The 15,331-nt window shown below is 41.3% G+C and overlaps 1 pseudogene; it reads right to left on the bottom strand.

Annotated features, from left to right (window-relative positions):
- Positions 1-537: 537 nt before the first annotated feature.
- LOC120243717 lies at positions 538-14,856 on the bottom strand (annotated as a pseudogene).
- Positions 14,857-15,331: the final 475 nt, after the last annotated feature.

The raw sequence follows: 15,331 nt of genomic DNA on the forward strand, positions 1-15,331 counted from the left end.
ACACCTCCCTCCGGTGGGGTCTGGGTGAGCCGCGGATGTCGGGTCACGTGCACGCCCACAGGCAGAGCTGTCCCCTCCCCCTACTACCTCCTTCTCTGAACCCGCTAAATTATCCACTCTGCAGTCTATAGAAAATCTTTTGTAAATGAAGCCAGTGAGCACTTCCCGACCTGTCTGAACCTGCCTAGATCACTGAAACTTGGGCAGTTGCAGCATTACGGTCCTGAGCACCCCCCCGCCCCCCAGTCACCCCAGTCCCTGGCCCTGAGCACCCCCCTGCCCCCCAGTCACCCCAGTCCCTGGTCTGCAGCTTGCTGGAGGCCGGCACACTTGCTCCCGCTCTGCTCTGCCCTTCATTCTGGTCCCTTCCCTGAGACCCGGCTCACCTGTGGCCCGCCACGCGCTCACGTACTCACGGTTGGCTGACGTCTGGACTCTGTGCTGGGTTGGGAGCTGCGCTGAGTTCTTAAGGCCCCCCGGGGACGCCATTGGCTCCACCCACGGAGACTGCAGGCCCCTCCCTTCCTCCCGGAACACTTAGTCTTCCGTGCTCCTGGCTGGAGGATACAATATGGCACGTTCTCTGTTGACTGTTCTGTTTAGAATCTGACTCGGTTTAGCTTTATAATCTTGTAGGGAGTTCCCTTTCCTTTGTCCCGTTGGACAGACTCCAGATGCAATCAACCTCAGGGAAGTGACAGACTCCTGACACTTCCCATCTTCCTCTCTGATTGCATCTTCTGGGTAAAGGCTAGATTTGATTGTCCTTTCCTCCCACCTCTTTCTACTCCTGTACTGAATCTCCTCTCTAATTCCCTCAGTGATCTGGTTTCTGGATCCACTGAATGCTTTGAAAAGTCCTCATCTCATTTTTCTCAATTAGTCAGATGCATGACTTGCTCAGCAGACGTGGCTCATTCTTTCTCCGCCTATTCTTATATCTTCAGCCCTTTGAAGGAGGTGTTTCCAGAAACTGTCCTCTCTCTGTTTTCTAAATCACAAACTCATTCCGTAATTCTCAACCTCCACAGGCTCACAAGCAACAGCTCTCGGTAGCATCTTCTTTCTTTGTGCTCATTCAGGAGATGGATGCTTTTAAAGGGTTTGATGAATCTTCCTATTTAAATGGTCTATACATAATAAAAGCAAATATTTATATGCTTTGTCTGTATTTTTGCATAGAACATTCTTCTTTGTATATCTCCAAATGGGAGCAACCTATATATTCACTGGCTATGTTTCATTTGTTTTTGTCCTGTATGAGCACGTATACTTCATTTTTATTTTTTTAAATAATTATTTAAGTAATACCTACACCACACAGGGGGCTTGAACTCATGGCTCCAAGATCAAGAGTTGCATACTCTTCTGACTGAACCACTCAGGCACCCCATATAAACTTCATTTTAAAAATGTGTTGGCATTTTTGGGGCACCTGGGTGGCTCAGTCAGTTGAGTGGCCAACTTCGGCTCAGGTCAGGATCTCACGGTCTGTGGGTTCGAGCCCCACATTGGACTCTGTGCTGACAGCTCAGAACGTGGAATCTGCTTCAGATTCTGTGTCTCTCACTCTCTCTCTGCCCCTCCCCCGCTCGTGCTCTGTCTCACTCAAAAATAAATAAACATTAAAAAATTTTTTTAATGTGTTGGCATTTTTAAATAAAAATAAAATAAACTGTTGGGGGCACCTGAGAGGCTCAGTCAGATGAGCTTCTGGCTCTAGATCTGAGATCAGGTCATGATTCCATGCTCAGGGAATCAAGCCCTGGGTCGGGTTCTGCACTAAGTGTGGAGCCTGCTTAAGGTTTTCTCTCTCTTGTGCGTGCTCTCTCTCTCTTTAAAAAATAAAAATAAGTAGAAATGAAATAAAAATAAAATGTGTTGGCATTTTTAAGGAAAAACCTCAGTGGGCAATATTATAAATATGATGGATGTTTCCCGAAGAACTCCTCCCCACTAAAAAATAACCCCTTTCTTCCACCTTTTCCTAACATGAAAGAAGCTTGAATTTCATGCTGGGGGACTGCGGGAGATGGCTCTTTGGAACAGTAGTCTGCCATCTCCTTGGTTTGCTTTGCTTTCATTGCTTCTCGACTTATTGGCCTGTCTGCAGTGAGCAGGACAAGCCTGGGCCTCATTACAGATTTAGCAAGCCAGCCAGGTCACGGCCAGCTGGCTCGCCTCAGGGATTTTTCAGGTAAGTCCCTAGCAGCTGTCGGGACTATTTATTCCAGGGGCTCCCTCTCTGACTTGGCCCTGCACTAGGCTGCGGGGCAAGAATTCAACAAACTTCGGTGAGTCGAAGGACCCGAAAGTAGGGTAAGTCATTCCTGCATGTACAACCGGGAACTCCTTTCCCTTCCGTATGGGCTTTTCCTTGGGGAACAAAAGATGCTTTGTTTGCATTTGTCCAGGGTACCCCGTTGGCAAGGGGAATCATTGTTGGAATTTTACCCATGTTAGATTTGTTTTACAAAAAGGAGGTATTTGGAAATTGGGCCTTTAATGATCTCCACAAATATTAGTGACTCAGCTTTCTTGGAGGTTGTCTCCGAATAGAGGGGTTTGGCTTGGGTCTCTAGCTTGTTGAGGAAGCCATTTAGCTCAGTTGGTGAAAATCCAATTTTTTGAGAAGAATGAATACTCACAGAGGTACTCTGGGTTTCATTTTGTTTGTTGCTGCAGCTTGTGGTGCTTTGGACAAAACCAACCATGTTCTTTTGCTTTTTTTTAAATATTTATTTACTTTTTGGGAGAGCACAGTGGTGGAGGCGAGAGAGAAAGGGATAGAATCTGAAGGGGCTCTGTGCTGCCAGGCTGACAGCAGTGGGCCCCCTGTGGGGCTCAAACTCAGGAAGAGCGAGATCATGACCTGAGTGGAAGTTAAACTGACTGAGTCACCCAGATGCCCCTAAAACCAGCCATGTACCAATTGGAAAAATGGGAAGTGACTAATTAATGGATCTATAAATTGTAATGCTATCTTGCAGTTAGATTGGTTTTGTAAAAAAGAGATATTTGGAAATTGGGTCTTTAATGCCTCTCCAAAAACACTAATGAAATAAAAGCTAGATTTAGTTTATATCTTGTTTATGTATATGTGTCTGTGTTTTAAATGTGAGATATTTTCTCTATTGCTTAAAATTAATTTGGAACGTAGTTCTATTTAATTGTTTTAAAAGCCAGTGCTTATAAAAACTGGACATTTTAAAACTCAGAAAGACAGCAACTAACGCAAATGTTTTCAAGTTCACATAATCTGGGATGATGTTTGGGGAACTAAAATTCAAAGGTGTTGGTTTAATTAAAATAGACATGTCTTTAGATTTATCAGCATTAAATAGAAAACTTTCATTTTACCAAAGTTTACTAAGTGTCAAATAAACTCATGTTCTCTTTGTTGTAATTTGTCAGCAAAAATGACTTAAAATGGTGGTTAATTTTTTCTGCCTCACAAACCTTTCATGGGTAATTGTGGTTTTTTAATGTTTATGTATTTATTTTAAGAAAGAGAGAGCACGAATGGGGGAGGGGCAGAGACAGAGAGGGAAACAGAGAATCCCAAGTAGGCTCTACACTGTCGGTGCACAGCCTGACTCAGGGCTCCATCTCAGGAACCGTGAGATCATGACCTGAGCTAAAATCAGGAGCCAGACACTTGGGACACCTGGGTGGCTCAGTTGGTTAAGTGGCTTAGGTCATGATGTCACAGCTTGTGAGTTAGACCCCCAAGTCTGGCTCTTTGCTGACAGCTTGGAGCCTGCTAAGAATTCTATGTCTCTGTCTCTCTCTGCCCCTCACCTACTTGCTCTCTCTCTCTCTTTCTCTCTTACTCTCTCAAAGATAAATGAACACTAAAAAACATTTAAAAAAAAAAAAAAAGGAGATTTGGACGTTTAACTAACTGAGCCACCCAGGTGCCCCTTGATGCGTAATCGTTAAAAGCAAATATGTTAAATCAATAAAATGGTTTATAGGTAAACCTTTTAGTGGCTTCCAAAATCTTTGGTAACCCAAACCTTTGAAGTTTTGCCAGGTTAAATGGTAAATTGAGTTGATTGGATATTTAAAGTCTTTCCAAATAAAATAAAATACTGAAACATTCATTACTGGACATAGATTTATCTGCTTCTGGCTTCTTCTTACAGAGAAAGTAAGGATAAATTTAGGTCTGTTGCAAACATGTTTTATGCTTTATTGAAAATTGTACTATTAAAAAACACATTTCTAGAAAATAAGAAATATAACCATAAATTTTCCAGAATTCTAAAGAATTCTGGATAATAGTTCACAATTGGTTACTATTTAGTTTTCACGGGAGACTAAGGTTTTAAAAGTTAAAATTCTGTCAAATTTAATTGAGACTGTGAGAAATGATAAGGAAACCAACTTTGTATGCAGGGAAAAGTAGGAGGTTTATAAGAAAGCTATAAGAATGTGAGAATACATTTTTGTTGGTGGGAGGGGAAGTAATTTTGTCCTAAATTGAGACTGATTTTTTAGAGAGGGAAGGCTTACCACAAACTCTAAATGAAAAAGAAAGTTGTAGGTTTGCGAAGAAGAATCTTTGGAAGAGAATTTTATGTGTGCATGATCAGGGCTGACCGAGATTGGAGTAAATGAGTATTAAAAGTACACTAAGCAAGAGATTGGAATTTGGTTTTACTCTCTGTTAAGATGACAAAGTTTTCTTGGACTGTTGGTCTGCTCTTAATAAGAAATTACGAACAAAGTTTTTTTGTTTTCTTTTTTTAATCTGCCCCAGAACAAAATGTCTATGTTTTGTCTTTATCAGGTCTTTGATTACTTAAGAAAACTAAATCTTCTCAATATTAAAAGACGTAAGTTTTGCTAACAACTAGGTATCCTTCTGCCGAATCTCTTACTGCCACCTGGATTAAATAGATAATTAAACGTTAAGTTTTATAATGATCTGCCTACTTAGGCATGTGCTCTAAACGTTCCTATTTCTGGGGCGCCTGGGTGGCTCAGTGGTTAAGTGTCCTACTTCAGCTCAGGTCATGATCTCATGGTTTTTGCGTTAAAGCTCCGCGTCGGGCTCTGTGCTGATGGCTTGGAGCCTGGAACCTGGTTCAGATTCTGTGTATCTCTCTCTCTCTCTCTCTCTCTCTCTCTCTGCCCTCACCTGCTCATGCTCTGTCTCTCTCCCCCCCCCCAAATAAATAAAAGCATTAAAAAATTAAAAACTGGGGCGCCTGGGTGGCTTAGTCGGTTAAGCGTCCGACTTTCACTTAGGTCATGATCTCACAGTTCGTGGGTTCGAGCCCCGCGTCTGGCTCTGTGCTGACTGCCAGCTCAGAGCCTGGAGCCTATTTCAGAGTCTGTGGCTCCCTCTCTCTCTGATCCTCCCCTGCTCACGCTGTCTCTTTCTCTCCTAGAAATAAATAAAACATTTCAAAAATTAAAAACTAACAATAAAATAAAAAATAAACATTCTGATTTTTTTTTAACTTCATAGTTTTTTTGTTTTTTAATGTTTATTTATTTTTGAGAAAGAGACAGATGGAGCGTGATGGGGAAGGGGCAGAGAGAGAGGGAGATGGAATCTGAAGCAAGCTCTAGGCTCTGAAGTGTCAGCACAGACCCTGATGCAGGGCTCGAACTCACTAGTTGTGAATCGTGACCTGAGCCAAAGTTGGACACTTAACCAAACCAGGTACCCCACTTTCTCTCAGTTTTTAAATTAAATGTTTAAAAAAAATTTTTTTTAATCAAATGTTTATTTATTTATTTTGTGTGTGAGAGAGAGAGAGAGAGCACACACACATGCACCAGCATGGGTGGGGGGACAGAGAGAGAGAGAGAGAGAGAAATAGAAAGAAAATCCCAAGCAGGCTCCCTGCAGTTTGGAATTTAAGATAGCAAGAATGAAGAGCTAATAAAAGCTAAACCCTGCAGCCTAAACAAAATTCATATACAAATAAAATAACTATCACTGGTTACGTAAAATTTTCCTGACTGTTTAAAACTAACAGTATAAAACATGCATTTTAGAATCTTTAGCTATCAAATTCCAAAAGGACCAGTGTCTATTTGCAATGATTCCTCTCCAAAGCCCAAGTGTAGTCAAAATTAAATCAAATGTTGTAATGCATTCTAATGCTAAAAAAACATTCAGTATTATTGGAGTGATGGTAAATCCCAGAGCTTTTTGGGCTTTGTCGTGCTGCCAAGGGCTGTTGCTCTGGGTCACTGAAAGCAGCAAATGACAAGAGTCCAAGGATGTCTCAGGACAAGCCTGCTGTCCCCAGCTCTGACCTCCCCATGAAGCATGGCTACTGTGCCCACAAATGTAGGATGCATGAGAGAAAAGGCGCGCTGCTATTCTGCTCACTGAAGAGAAAGCAAACCACTCCCCCACCCTAAAAGCTCCTTGCCCAGGTAAATAAAAGTATATAAGCGGAGAAAACTAAAATAAACTTATCTACAGAGTAGAGATTTGAAATATCAATGTAATCCCTATTTCGGAAATGTTAACTAGAGTCATCTGGTCATTTATTGTCAAATTGGCTAACATACAGTGTGTAAATCTACCCCCTTGGTTTTGGGGGTGGATTCCCTTGGTTCATCACTTACGTACAACACCCAGCACTCATCCCAACAAATGCCTTCCTCAGTGCCCATCACCTGTTTTCCCCTCACCTGCACACACACCCCCCCCCCCCCCCCCCCCCCCCCCCCCCCCCCCCCCCGCCATGCTAGTACTTCCTCAGTATATTCTGATTCTGATAAGGACTCAGATGATCTTCAGGATACATCTTTCTTTTTCTGCCATGCCCTTTAATGTCCTTTTCTTTCTCAGTTGCATCCTTTGGCTTCTTTTCCTTTCTTAAACTATCCTTACTGTCCGATTCCATTTCTGACATGGAACTTTCAGAAATTTATGTGAACTGTTCTTCTTTTTCTCTTTACTTTATTCTTGTTTTTCAACCTCATAATCCAAAGAAGTGTTGGAAGAATCAGAGCTTGATGAAGAGGATGAACACCTACCAGATTTCTTCTTCCTTTTTTTTTTCTTTCTCTGTCCATTTTTAGATGAGCTCTCACTGCCACTTAATAATTTCTCCCTGTGGTTTTCTAGTTCTTTCTTCCAGTTCTCATTCATTTGTTTCTCATTCAAGTTCAGCCAATGCCTTGGGGTCTTTCTTTTTCTTCTCTAGCTGTTCATTTACTTCTTCCCAGATAGGCCTTTGTTGATTCAGATAGTCTTGGATTGTTGGCCCTAAAGACTAGATTGCCCCCCCACTTTTTAAATTTTTTTAAATTTATTTTTGAGAAAGAGAGATAGAGACAGCATGAGCAGGGGAGCGTCAGAGAGAGAGGGAGACACAGAATCCCAAGAAGCAGGCTCCAGGCTCTGAGCTAGCTGTCAGCAGAGCCCAATGTAGGGCTCTAACCCACAAACCATAAGATCATGACCTGAGCTGAAGTCAGACGCTTAACCGACTAAGCCACCCAGGTACCCCTGGATTGGACCATTTGATATGGCCATTGCTATTGGGTTCATACAGGCCACCTGTCGTAGACTCTGGGTCTAAAGTTCTTTCTTGTCTAACAAGAAAGCGGGATGTGGGATTAAAATATGAGAGATGACTAATGTCCGGGAAAATGCAAGAGCCCTGAATAAGGGTTCTCGCCCCATTTATTTTTTTATTTTTTTATTTTTTTAAGTGTTTTTTATTTATTTCTAGGAGAGAGAGAGAGAGACAGCGTGAGCAGGGGAGGATCAGAGAAAGGGAGTCACAGACTGAAATAGGCTCCAGGCTCTGAGCTGGCAGTCAGCACAGAGCCCGACGCGGGGCTCGAACCCACGAACCGTGAGATCATGACCTAAGCGAAAGTCGGACGCTTAACCGACTAAGCCACCCAGGCGCCCCATCTCGCCCCATTTTTATTAGGTTCAGAATACTTACAAACATGGTGATGGACATCCACCAAGAGACAATGAAACTGTGAACATTAACTTGGGGATATGAGGGAAAGGAGATCTTGAAGATATTCAGGGTTAGGGGTTTGGGTTAATACAAAACAAAATCCTGGCGCCAGCAGTTGGGCCGAAGGTTCTTTACAGGGACATGAGGCATCACCTGTTTATCTTAGCCAGCCTAGGGGAATGAGACAGGTAGGACATGTGACCTCAGAGTTAACAAGGCACCTTTCTTTTGCTAATCATCTCTGCTCCCGGCAGCTTCCCTCATAGTGGCTATAGCCCTATTTACCTGTTTACCTGGTTTGGTCCTTCCTTCCTGTGAAAGCAGCTTTCTACTATAGTACTGAATTGTGGAGTGCTTTTGTCCTGAATGCCTAATCTTGTTTATTTCATATATCTATGTATTGGGGGCCTTTGCCCCTCCTTCTCTATACTGGGGCTTCTGCCCCACCTTCTATATACTTATTTACCGAATTATCTTCACCCAAACTCTGGGTGTGAGCATTCTATGGCTTTGTACTTCTTTATGCCATTGGGGTAAGACTTGGGAATTCCTAAGCTTATCCCCTGCAGCTACCCAATTGACTGCTTTCCCACAGTGCGGTGCAGGACTAAGCACACAGTCAGATGCTAAGGGAGACCAAGCCAGGGAGGTGGCTGAAAAGAACCCGCCTCAAGTCCTCTGTCACACTGTAGTATTAAATTTTAATCTCCTGATTACTGACAAATTTCATCATCTTTTTATTTTTTTATAGATCATTAATGATTTGTCTACTGTGATGTACCTTCTATAATATACCCATTTTTATATCAGGTTTTGATTTAGCTCCAGCGGCTATAAAAAAAAAATACCATATACCAGGGGCACCTGGGTGGCTCAGTCGATTAAGCATCCGACTTTGGCTCAGGTCATGATCTCACGGTTCATGGGTTCCAGCCCGGCATCGGGCTCTGTGCTGATGGCTAGCTCTGTGCTGTGTCTCCCTCTGTCTCTGACCCTCCCCTGCTCATGCTGACTCTCTCTTTCTCAGAAATAAATAAAACATTAAAAAAATTTAGAAATAAAATCAAAATACCATATACCAGATGGCTTAAACATTTATTTTCATGGTTCTGGAAGCTAGAAATCTTAGATCAGGTTGCTAACCTGCTCTGATTTTAGTAAGGGCCCTCTTCCTGGCTTGGCGATGGCCACCTTCTTGCTTTCTGTGCAAATGGCCTTTCCAGGTGCAAGAGGTTTCCCTTTTCTTATTGGAGGATTAATCCCATTGTGAGGGCTTCACCATCATGACCTCATCTAAACCTAATTAACTTCCAAAGACCCCACCTCCAAGTACCATTGTATTCTAAGTAAAGGCTCAACATATGAATTTTGGGGAGAAACAAATATTCAATCTATAATAGGTTTTCTTTTTCTTATAGACTAATAGAAAATTTTGGTATGTTCTAGAAATGAGTCTTTAATCATATACCCTGCTGATATCATCTCTGATTTTTATAGCTTCTCTTTTTACTCTTTATGTATATTTCTTATGAAAAAAATTTAATTTGGTAGAATGTGTCAATTCTTTCCCTTAGAGATTACTTTTTCTCTTTTATTGAATATATTGTTCCCAGCCAGACTTAAAGAGATATTCTCCATCAGTGAAATGACTGCCCATACCCTATCCCAGTATATGCTGGGTACATCTGACTCTGTCCAGGGCTGTTACATTAAGGAAAAATGGAACATGTTGGCTTTACTCAGGGAGTAAACACAGGAGGCCAACACATCAGGAAGCAGCTACCACTGAAAAGATAGTTTATTATTTACATTTGTCAAGAGGAGAGGGCTTGCCATATCATGCAAAGTCATGCAGGAATTAACAGGGTTAGTTAGGAGGGAATAGAAAAAGTTTAGGCATAAGCCTTTCAAGGGGATGAATGGGTGAGGCAGCTGAACAGGTTTAGGATTGGTACCTAAGGGGGTGGTTTCTATTTGTCTGGTACCTGGGGTGATCTGGGGGGCTGTGTTCTGAGTTTCAAGAGCCCTAATAAAAGCAGGCTGATGCAAGAATGGTCTCAGAAGTGGTTGGTTTACATATCAAAGCCAGAGTCTCAGGCAAATTGTTTGCTCTCTTAGAGATTAACTAACCAAAGCGGAGGCAGTCCCTTCCTGGATATATGTATACACGCACAATGGAATATTATCCAGTTACTAAAACAGATTTAATGACATTTGTATTACATGTGATATATTTGTGACAACATGGATGAAACTCAAGAGAGCATCACGCTGTGCCTGAAGTAAATCAGACTGAGAAAGCCAAATACTGTATGATTTCATTTATAAGTGAAATAAAAAAAAAAAAAGTCCAAAGTCATAAAAAAAAGATCAGACTTGTAGTTAGGGGGGAGGGCAGAAGAGGGAGAGAGGAAGATGGAGGAAGGTAATCAAAAGATACAAACTTAGAGTTATAAGATACATAAGTGCTGGAGATGAAAAGTGCATCCTGAGGCCAGAGCTGACACGGCTGTATGATGTATTTGTGAGTTAAGACAGAATTGATTCTAAGAGTTCTCATTTATTTTTTGTATTTTTTTATATTTATGAGATAATAGGTAATTAACTGAACTTACCATGGTAATCAGTTCACAACATATAGAAATCAAATCATTATGCTATATACCTTAAATTTATAAAGTCTGTAAGTCAATTATATCTTAAAAACTGGGGGAAACACATGATTAAAATGATGACTGCTAGAGAAATTAACTATATATAATAAAATGAGTTCTCAAAACCTTTACCCTATGCTTTCCTAAAATAGAGTTATGAATAGTAAAACAACATACTCATCTATTCCATAATTTAAGATGTGATAATTGTGAGTTAATGACTGGACATATAGTATGAAATATGAGACAAGTAAACTGAATACTAAAATATGTGCCATTTTGGGACACGTGGGTGGCTCAGTAGGTTGAGCATCCAACTCTTGATTTTGACTCATGTCATGATCCCAGGATTGTGGGATCCAACCCTGCATTGGGCTCCATGCTAGGTGTGGGGCCTGCTTAAGATTCTCTCTCTCTCTTCTTCTGCCCATCTTCCTTGCTCTCTCTGTATACAATATAATAAATATTATATGATAAATATAATAAATAATATAATATGAAATGTATGCCATTTAAATGAGTAAATTTCAGGAGAAAAACAACATTATATTATTTCTTTTCCTCGAATTTTGTAAATTTTGCTAGAGTGTAAACCTGACACCTATAAATTTGTTGGGGATACTAGTCACCCCCAACTCTGTAAATGTCCTAGTTATTAAACTTAGCTACTCAGTTCTGTCTTGGCTAATTGAGTGAAAGGGCAATTTTGTCAGACCTTTTTGGAGAATCCCATACTACTGATTCAATTTCCATTTCGTGAAGTACACCTTCCTCATCTCTTTCTGGAAGTCTTCTATAAAAGGTCAATTTTTGGGGCGCCTGGGTGGCTCAGTCGGTTGAGCGTCCGACTTTGGCTCGGGTCATGATCTCACGGTTCGTGGGTTCGAGCCCCGCATCGGGCTCTGTGCTGACAGCTAGCTCGGAGCCTGGAGCCTGTTTCAGATTCTGTGTCTCCCTCTCTCTGACACTCCCCTGCTCATGCTGTCTCTATCTCTCTCTCAAAAATAAATAAAATATTAAACAAAACAAAAAAAAAGGTCAATTTTTTTTTTAAATTTTTAATGTTTTATTTATTTCTAGGAGAGAGAGAGAGACAGCTTGAGCAGGGGAGGGTCAGAGAGAGAGGGAGTCACAGACTGAAACAGGCTCCAGGCTCTGAGCTGGCAGTCAGCACAGAGCCCGACGCGGGGCTCGAACCCATGAACCGCGAGATCATGACCTAAGCGAAAGTCGGACGCTTAACCGACTAAGCCACCCAGGCGCCCCTAAAAGGTCAATTTTTAAATAATGGTCTAAACACTTCCAAGTTCCTCCCTGATTTCCATTTCTCCAACAACACAGAAGGCTGAAGACTTCGGTCTAAATCGATGTCTTCCAACCATTGTCATCATGACTTCTAAGACACTTAATAAATTGGTGAATTTATTAAGAACACATGTATATATAACATGAGGCAAAGCCATAAAATACATTTATTGGTGTTGATAAAACATGAATGGTAAATAAAACATGCTCAGTTTGAAGTCTTTACCTTTGGAACTGCAAAATTGTAATTTCTAATGGATTCCTTATCATTTCTATGAAACAACACAAATTCTATATTATCATTAGTTATTGATACAGAAGGATAAAAAGTGACTCTCTTGCTGTTGAAAACATCAAACACTGTAACTTTTGAAGTCATGTTATCCAAAACTTAAAGGAGATTATACATTATCTCTTAAGCATGTTTAATAGTCAGAAAGAGAATGTAACAACATACAAGTTTCCAAGGAGTTCACAACTCATCTGTGATTTTACAGATAGAGGGTTTGAAGTAGGTCCAATAAAGAAGTCAGGCCAAAGTTTTTCTGTGAAAGTATCAGTGAAGATATAAGTATAAGACCTATATTACTCAAATTATAAAATGAAACCTCTTCCAACTCATGATCTAGAAAAAGCCATATGTTTTGGACTCCATCACCTACTTGAATCCTGAGTTTGCCAACAGTAACCCTTTGGTGATAATGATGGGACGGAGCAGAGAGAGAGGAAGACAGAATCTGAAGCAGGCTCCAGGCTCTGAGCTGTCAGCACAGAGCCTGATGTGGGGCTTGAACCCATGGACCACAGGGTCATGACCTGAGCTGAAGTCCGATGCTTAACTGACAAAGCCACCCAGGCATTCCCGTAAAAGCATTTCTGAAGAAGAGTCTGAACAAACCTATGGAAAATCCATGGGGCCTCTTTCTATCTGCCCGACAGCATCAAACCCTCCAAAATTCAGGACAGTAAGGTAAAAAGTAAAAGTCTTGGAATTATATGGAAACTTTGTGTCTTTCCATATTTTATACTTGTTTTGTCTTCTGACAAATTTAACAGTTTAAATTTAACACTTTACCATCAAGTGTTAAATCCACCTTAATATGCTGACAATTTTTTTGCAGGACAAAAATGTGAAAGAGATCAAAACTTTCTTTAATATAAAAAGGCTTCTGGAGTTTTAAGTTTTTATGTCTGTTATGTATGCACATGTTCAATAACTATCAGTAAATCCAACTTTGCCTGGACACACAACAATGCTATTTCACATAGCATTGTGTTGTTGTTGTTGTTATTGTTGTTTAGCATCGGAAATATGATCTGAATAATGGCCTTTGTTTTCAATTAGTTATTCTTCAACATCCTTCTTTTCCATCAAAAGTAAACTTTTAAAAAGGGCATCCTATTCCTCTTCCAGAAAATGCTGAAGCTCTTCATATTCAGAATGTAATTCCCCCCTCTGCTTTTCCACCGTCCACCTTAATTCAGGTACTTCTAAGACTTGGATTTCTAATGGCTTTTCAACATTTTCAACCTGCTTCTTCAGGGGCTCATTGTAGCCTTTGAACTGCTTCCTGTGACCCGCTGGGGCTTCCTCGGTGGGCTTCAGGGGGTGGTCCTGTAAGTCAGAGGAAACCCTGCACTGGGGACATGATAGCTCCAGTCCCTTCTCACAGAACAGGGGCAGGATGTGCGCTTCTCACACAAGAGTTCCATTACGGGGAACTGGGTTTGCGATGTTTCCCAAAACAACAAAATTAGGAAAGTTTTAAATTGGGGATGCATGCATATTCATGAAGAGGCTTGGCAAAGCAGAGGTCATATAGATCTGGGGCAAAAGTCTTCCCCCGCTTGCTCTCTATCCCTCTCTCAAAATAAATAAAAATAAATTTATATATAAAAAAAAGAATTGGGGCAAAAGACATCCTAAATTGAAAAGAGTCCAGGTCCTAGTTGATTGAAGTCACCAAGGGCTTGGAAAGGTCAGTGTCATCAATTCTCTGCTCCAGTTAGTCTGGTATTTTAGTGTTCAAAGGGGTTTAAATCCTGCAACAAACAAACAAACAAAAAACCAACCCAAGAATGTGTGTTAGATAAATCTTTACTTTTGAAACTGTGCTAGGAGTTTTACCCTTGATTTATGGGCTCTGATTATGGTTAGGCTATTTCCTGGCCAGGTAGAGACTGTTAGTTTTTGCATTTTCTTTGTTCCCTTAAAATCCTTAACTACTGAGGTTTTTGCATTTCTTTGTAATTCCAACACTTCCTAGGGAGTTCTGCAAGAAGAGTGCTAGGGCAAGTCGGGCATAGAGCATAAAATGGCTGGGGGAGGGGGGCCTAAAATGTCCTTACTTCTGTCTCAAAAGCTATGTCTCCTCTTTCTTTTTCCAGGGACCCCTAACTCTTTCTGCTTACAGTTTCTCTTCCTTTTTTTTTTTTTTTTTTTAAATATTTTGGTTTATTTCTAGGAGAGACAGAGAGAGACAGTGTGAGCAGGGGAGGGTCAGAGAGAGAGGGAGAAACAGACTCTGAAATAGGCTCCAGGCTCTGAGCTGGCAGTCAGCACAAAGCCCGACGCGGGGCTCGAACCCACGAACCGCGAGATCATGACCTAAGCGAAAGTCGGTCGCTTAACCGACTAAGCCACCCAGGCACCCCTACAGTTCCTCTTCCTGTCTTTCCCTCTTGTTCCTTGTTGTGGGAAGCTGCTTAACAATATCGTACGACACAAAAGTGGGTGTCCCTCTTTAAGTCCCCGTCAGGGCAGTGGTGGAGACAGATGGAAGAGGGGTATGCTTGTCTTATAGGTCTTCCCAGGACTGGCAGATGCATGAGTCACAGAAGTCGTGCCTGCAGTCAAGAGTCACTGAGACTCTCAGATAATCCCGGCAGATGGGGCTGCTGGCCTTTGCTTGGAGCGGGGCCAGATTGGCTTTATAGGTCATTGTGCAGAAAGGGTTTCTGTCTGAGGTTTCCATCTTAAAGCACTGATTTCACAATATATGTGAATCAAACCATCGTGCCGTATACCTTAAACTTATACAGTGATGTATGTCAATTATTTCTCAAAACTGGAAAACATTTTGAAAAAGGTCGGGGCAGGGCAGGGGGACTGGTTCTCCAGGAGCTAAGGAAAAACAAGAGGCTGGTGAAACCTCCCCACTTTCTCCTTTTGAAATCAGTACCTAGTAAGCTACAGCACCTGAAGTTTGGTTCTGTCTCTTTTCCTTTATTTCCAAAGGAATCTTCCAAGAGCCACAGATCTCCAGATAATTAACTGATCTTCCTGTATTCTCTGGACCACATGAATTAAAGGTCATTATGGAGTCGTTTTGGTCAGAAAAGAACCTAATTTACAAGTACTGTATTTTTCCTGGGGACAGGATAATTCTGTCTTTAAAAGGATGTTCAGTGAAGCAT

This window comes from Hyaena hyaena, unplaced genomic scaffold (genome assembly GCF_003009895.1).
Source record: "Hyaena hyaena isolate Hyena2069 unplaced genomic scaffold, ASM300989v1 scaffold_356, whole genome shotgun sequence".
Classification (NCBI taxonomy): domain Eukaryota; kingdom Metazoa; phylum Chordata; class Mammalia; order Carnivora; family Hyaenidae; genus Hyaena; species Hyaena hyaena.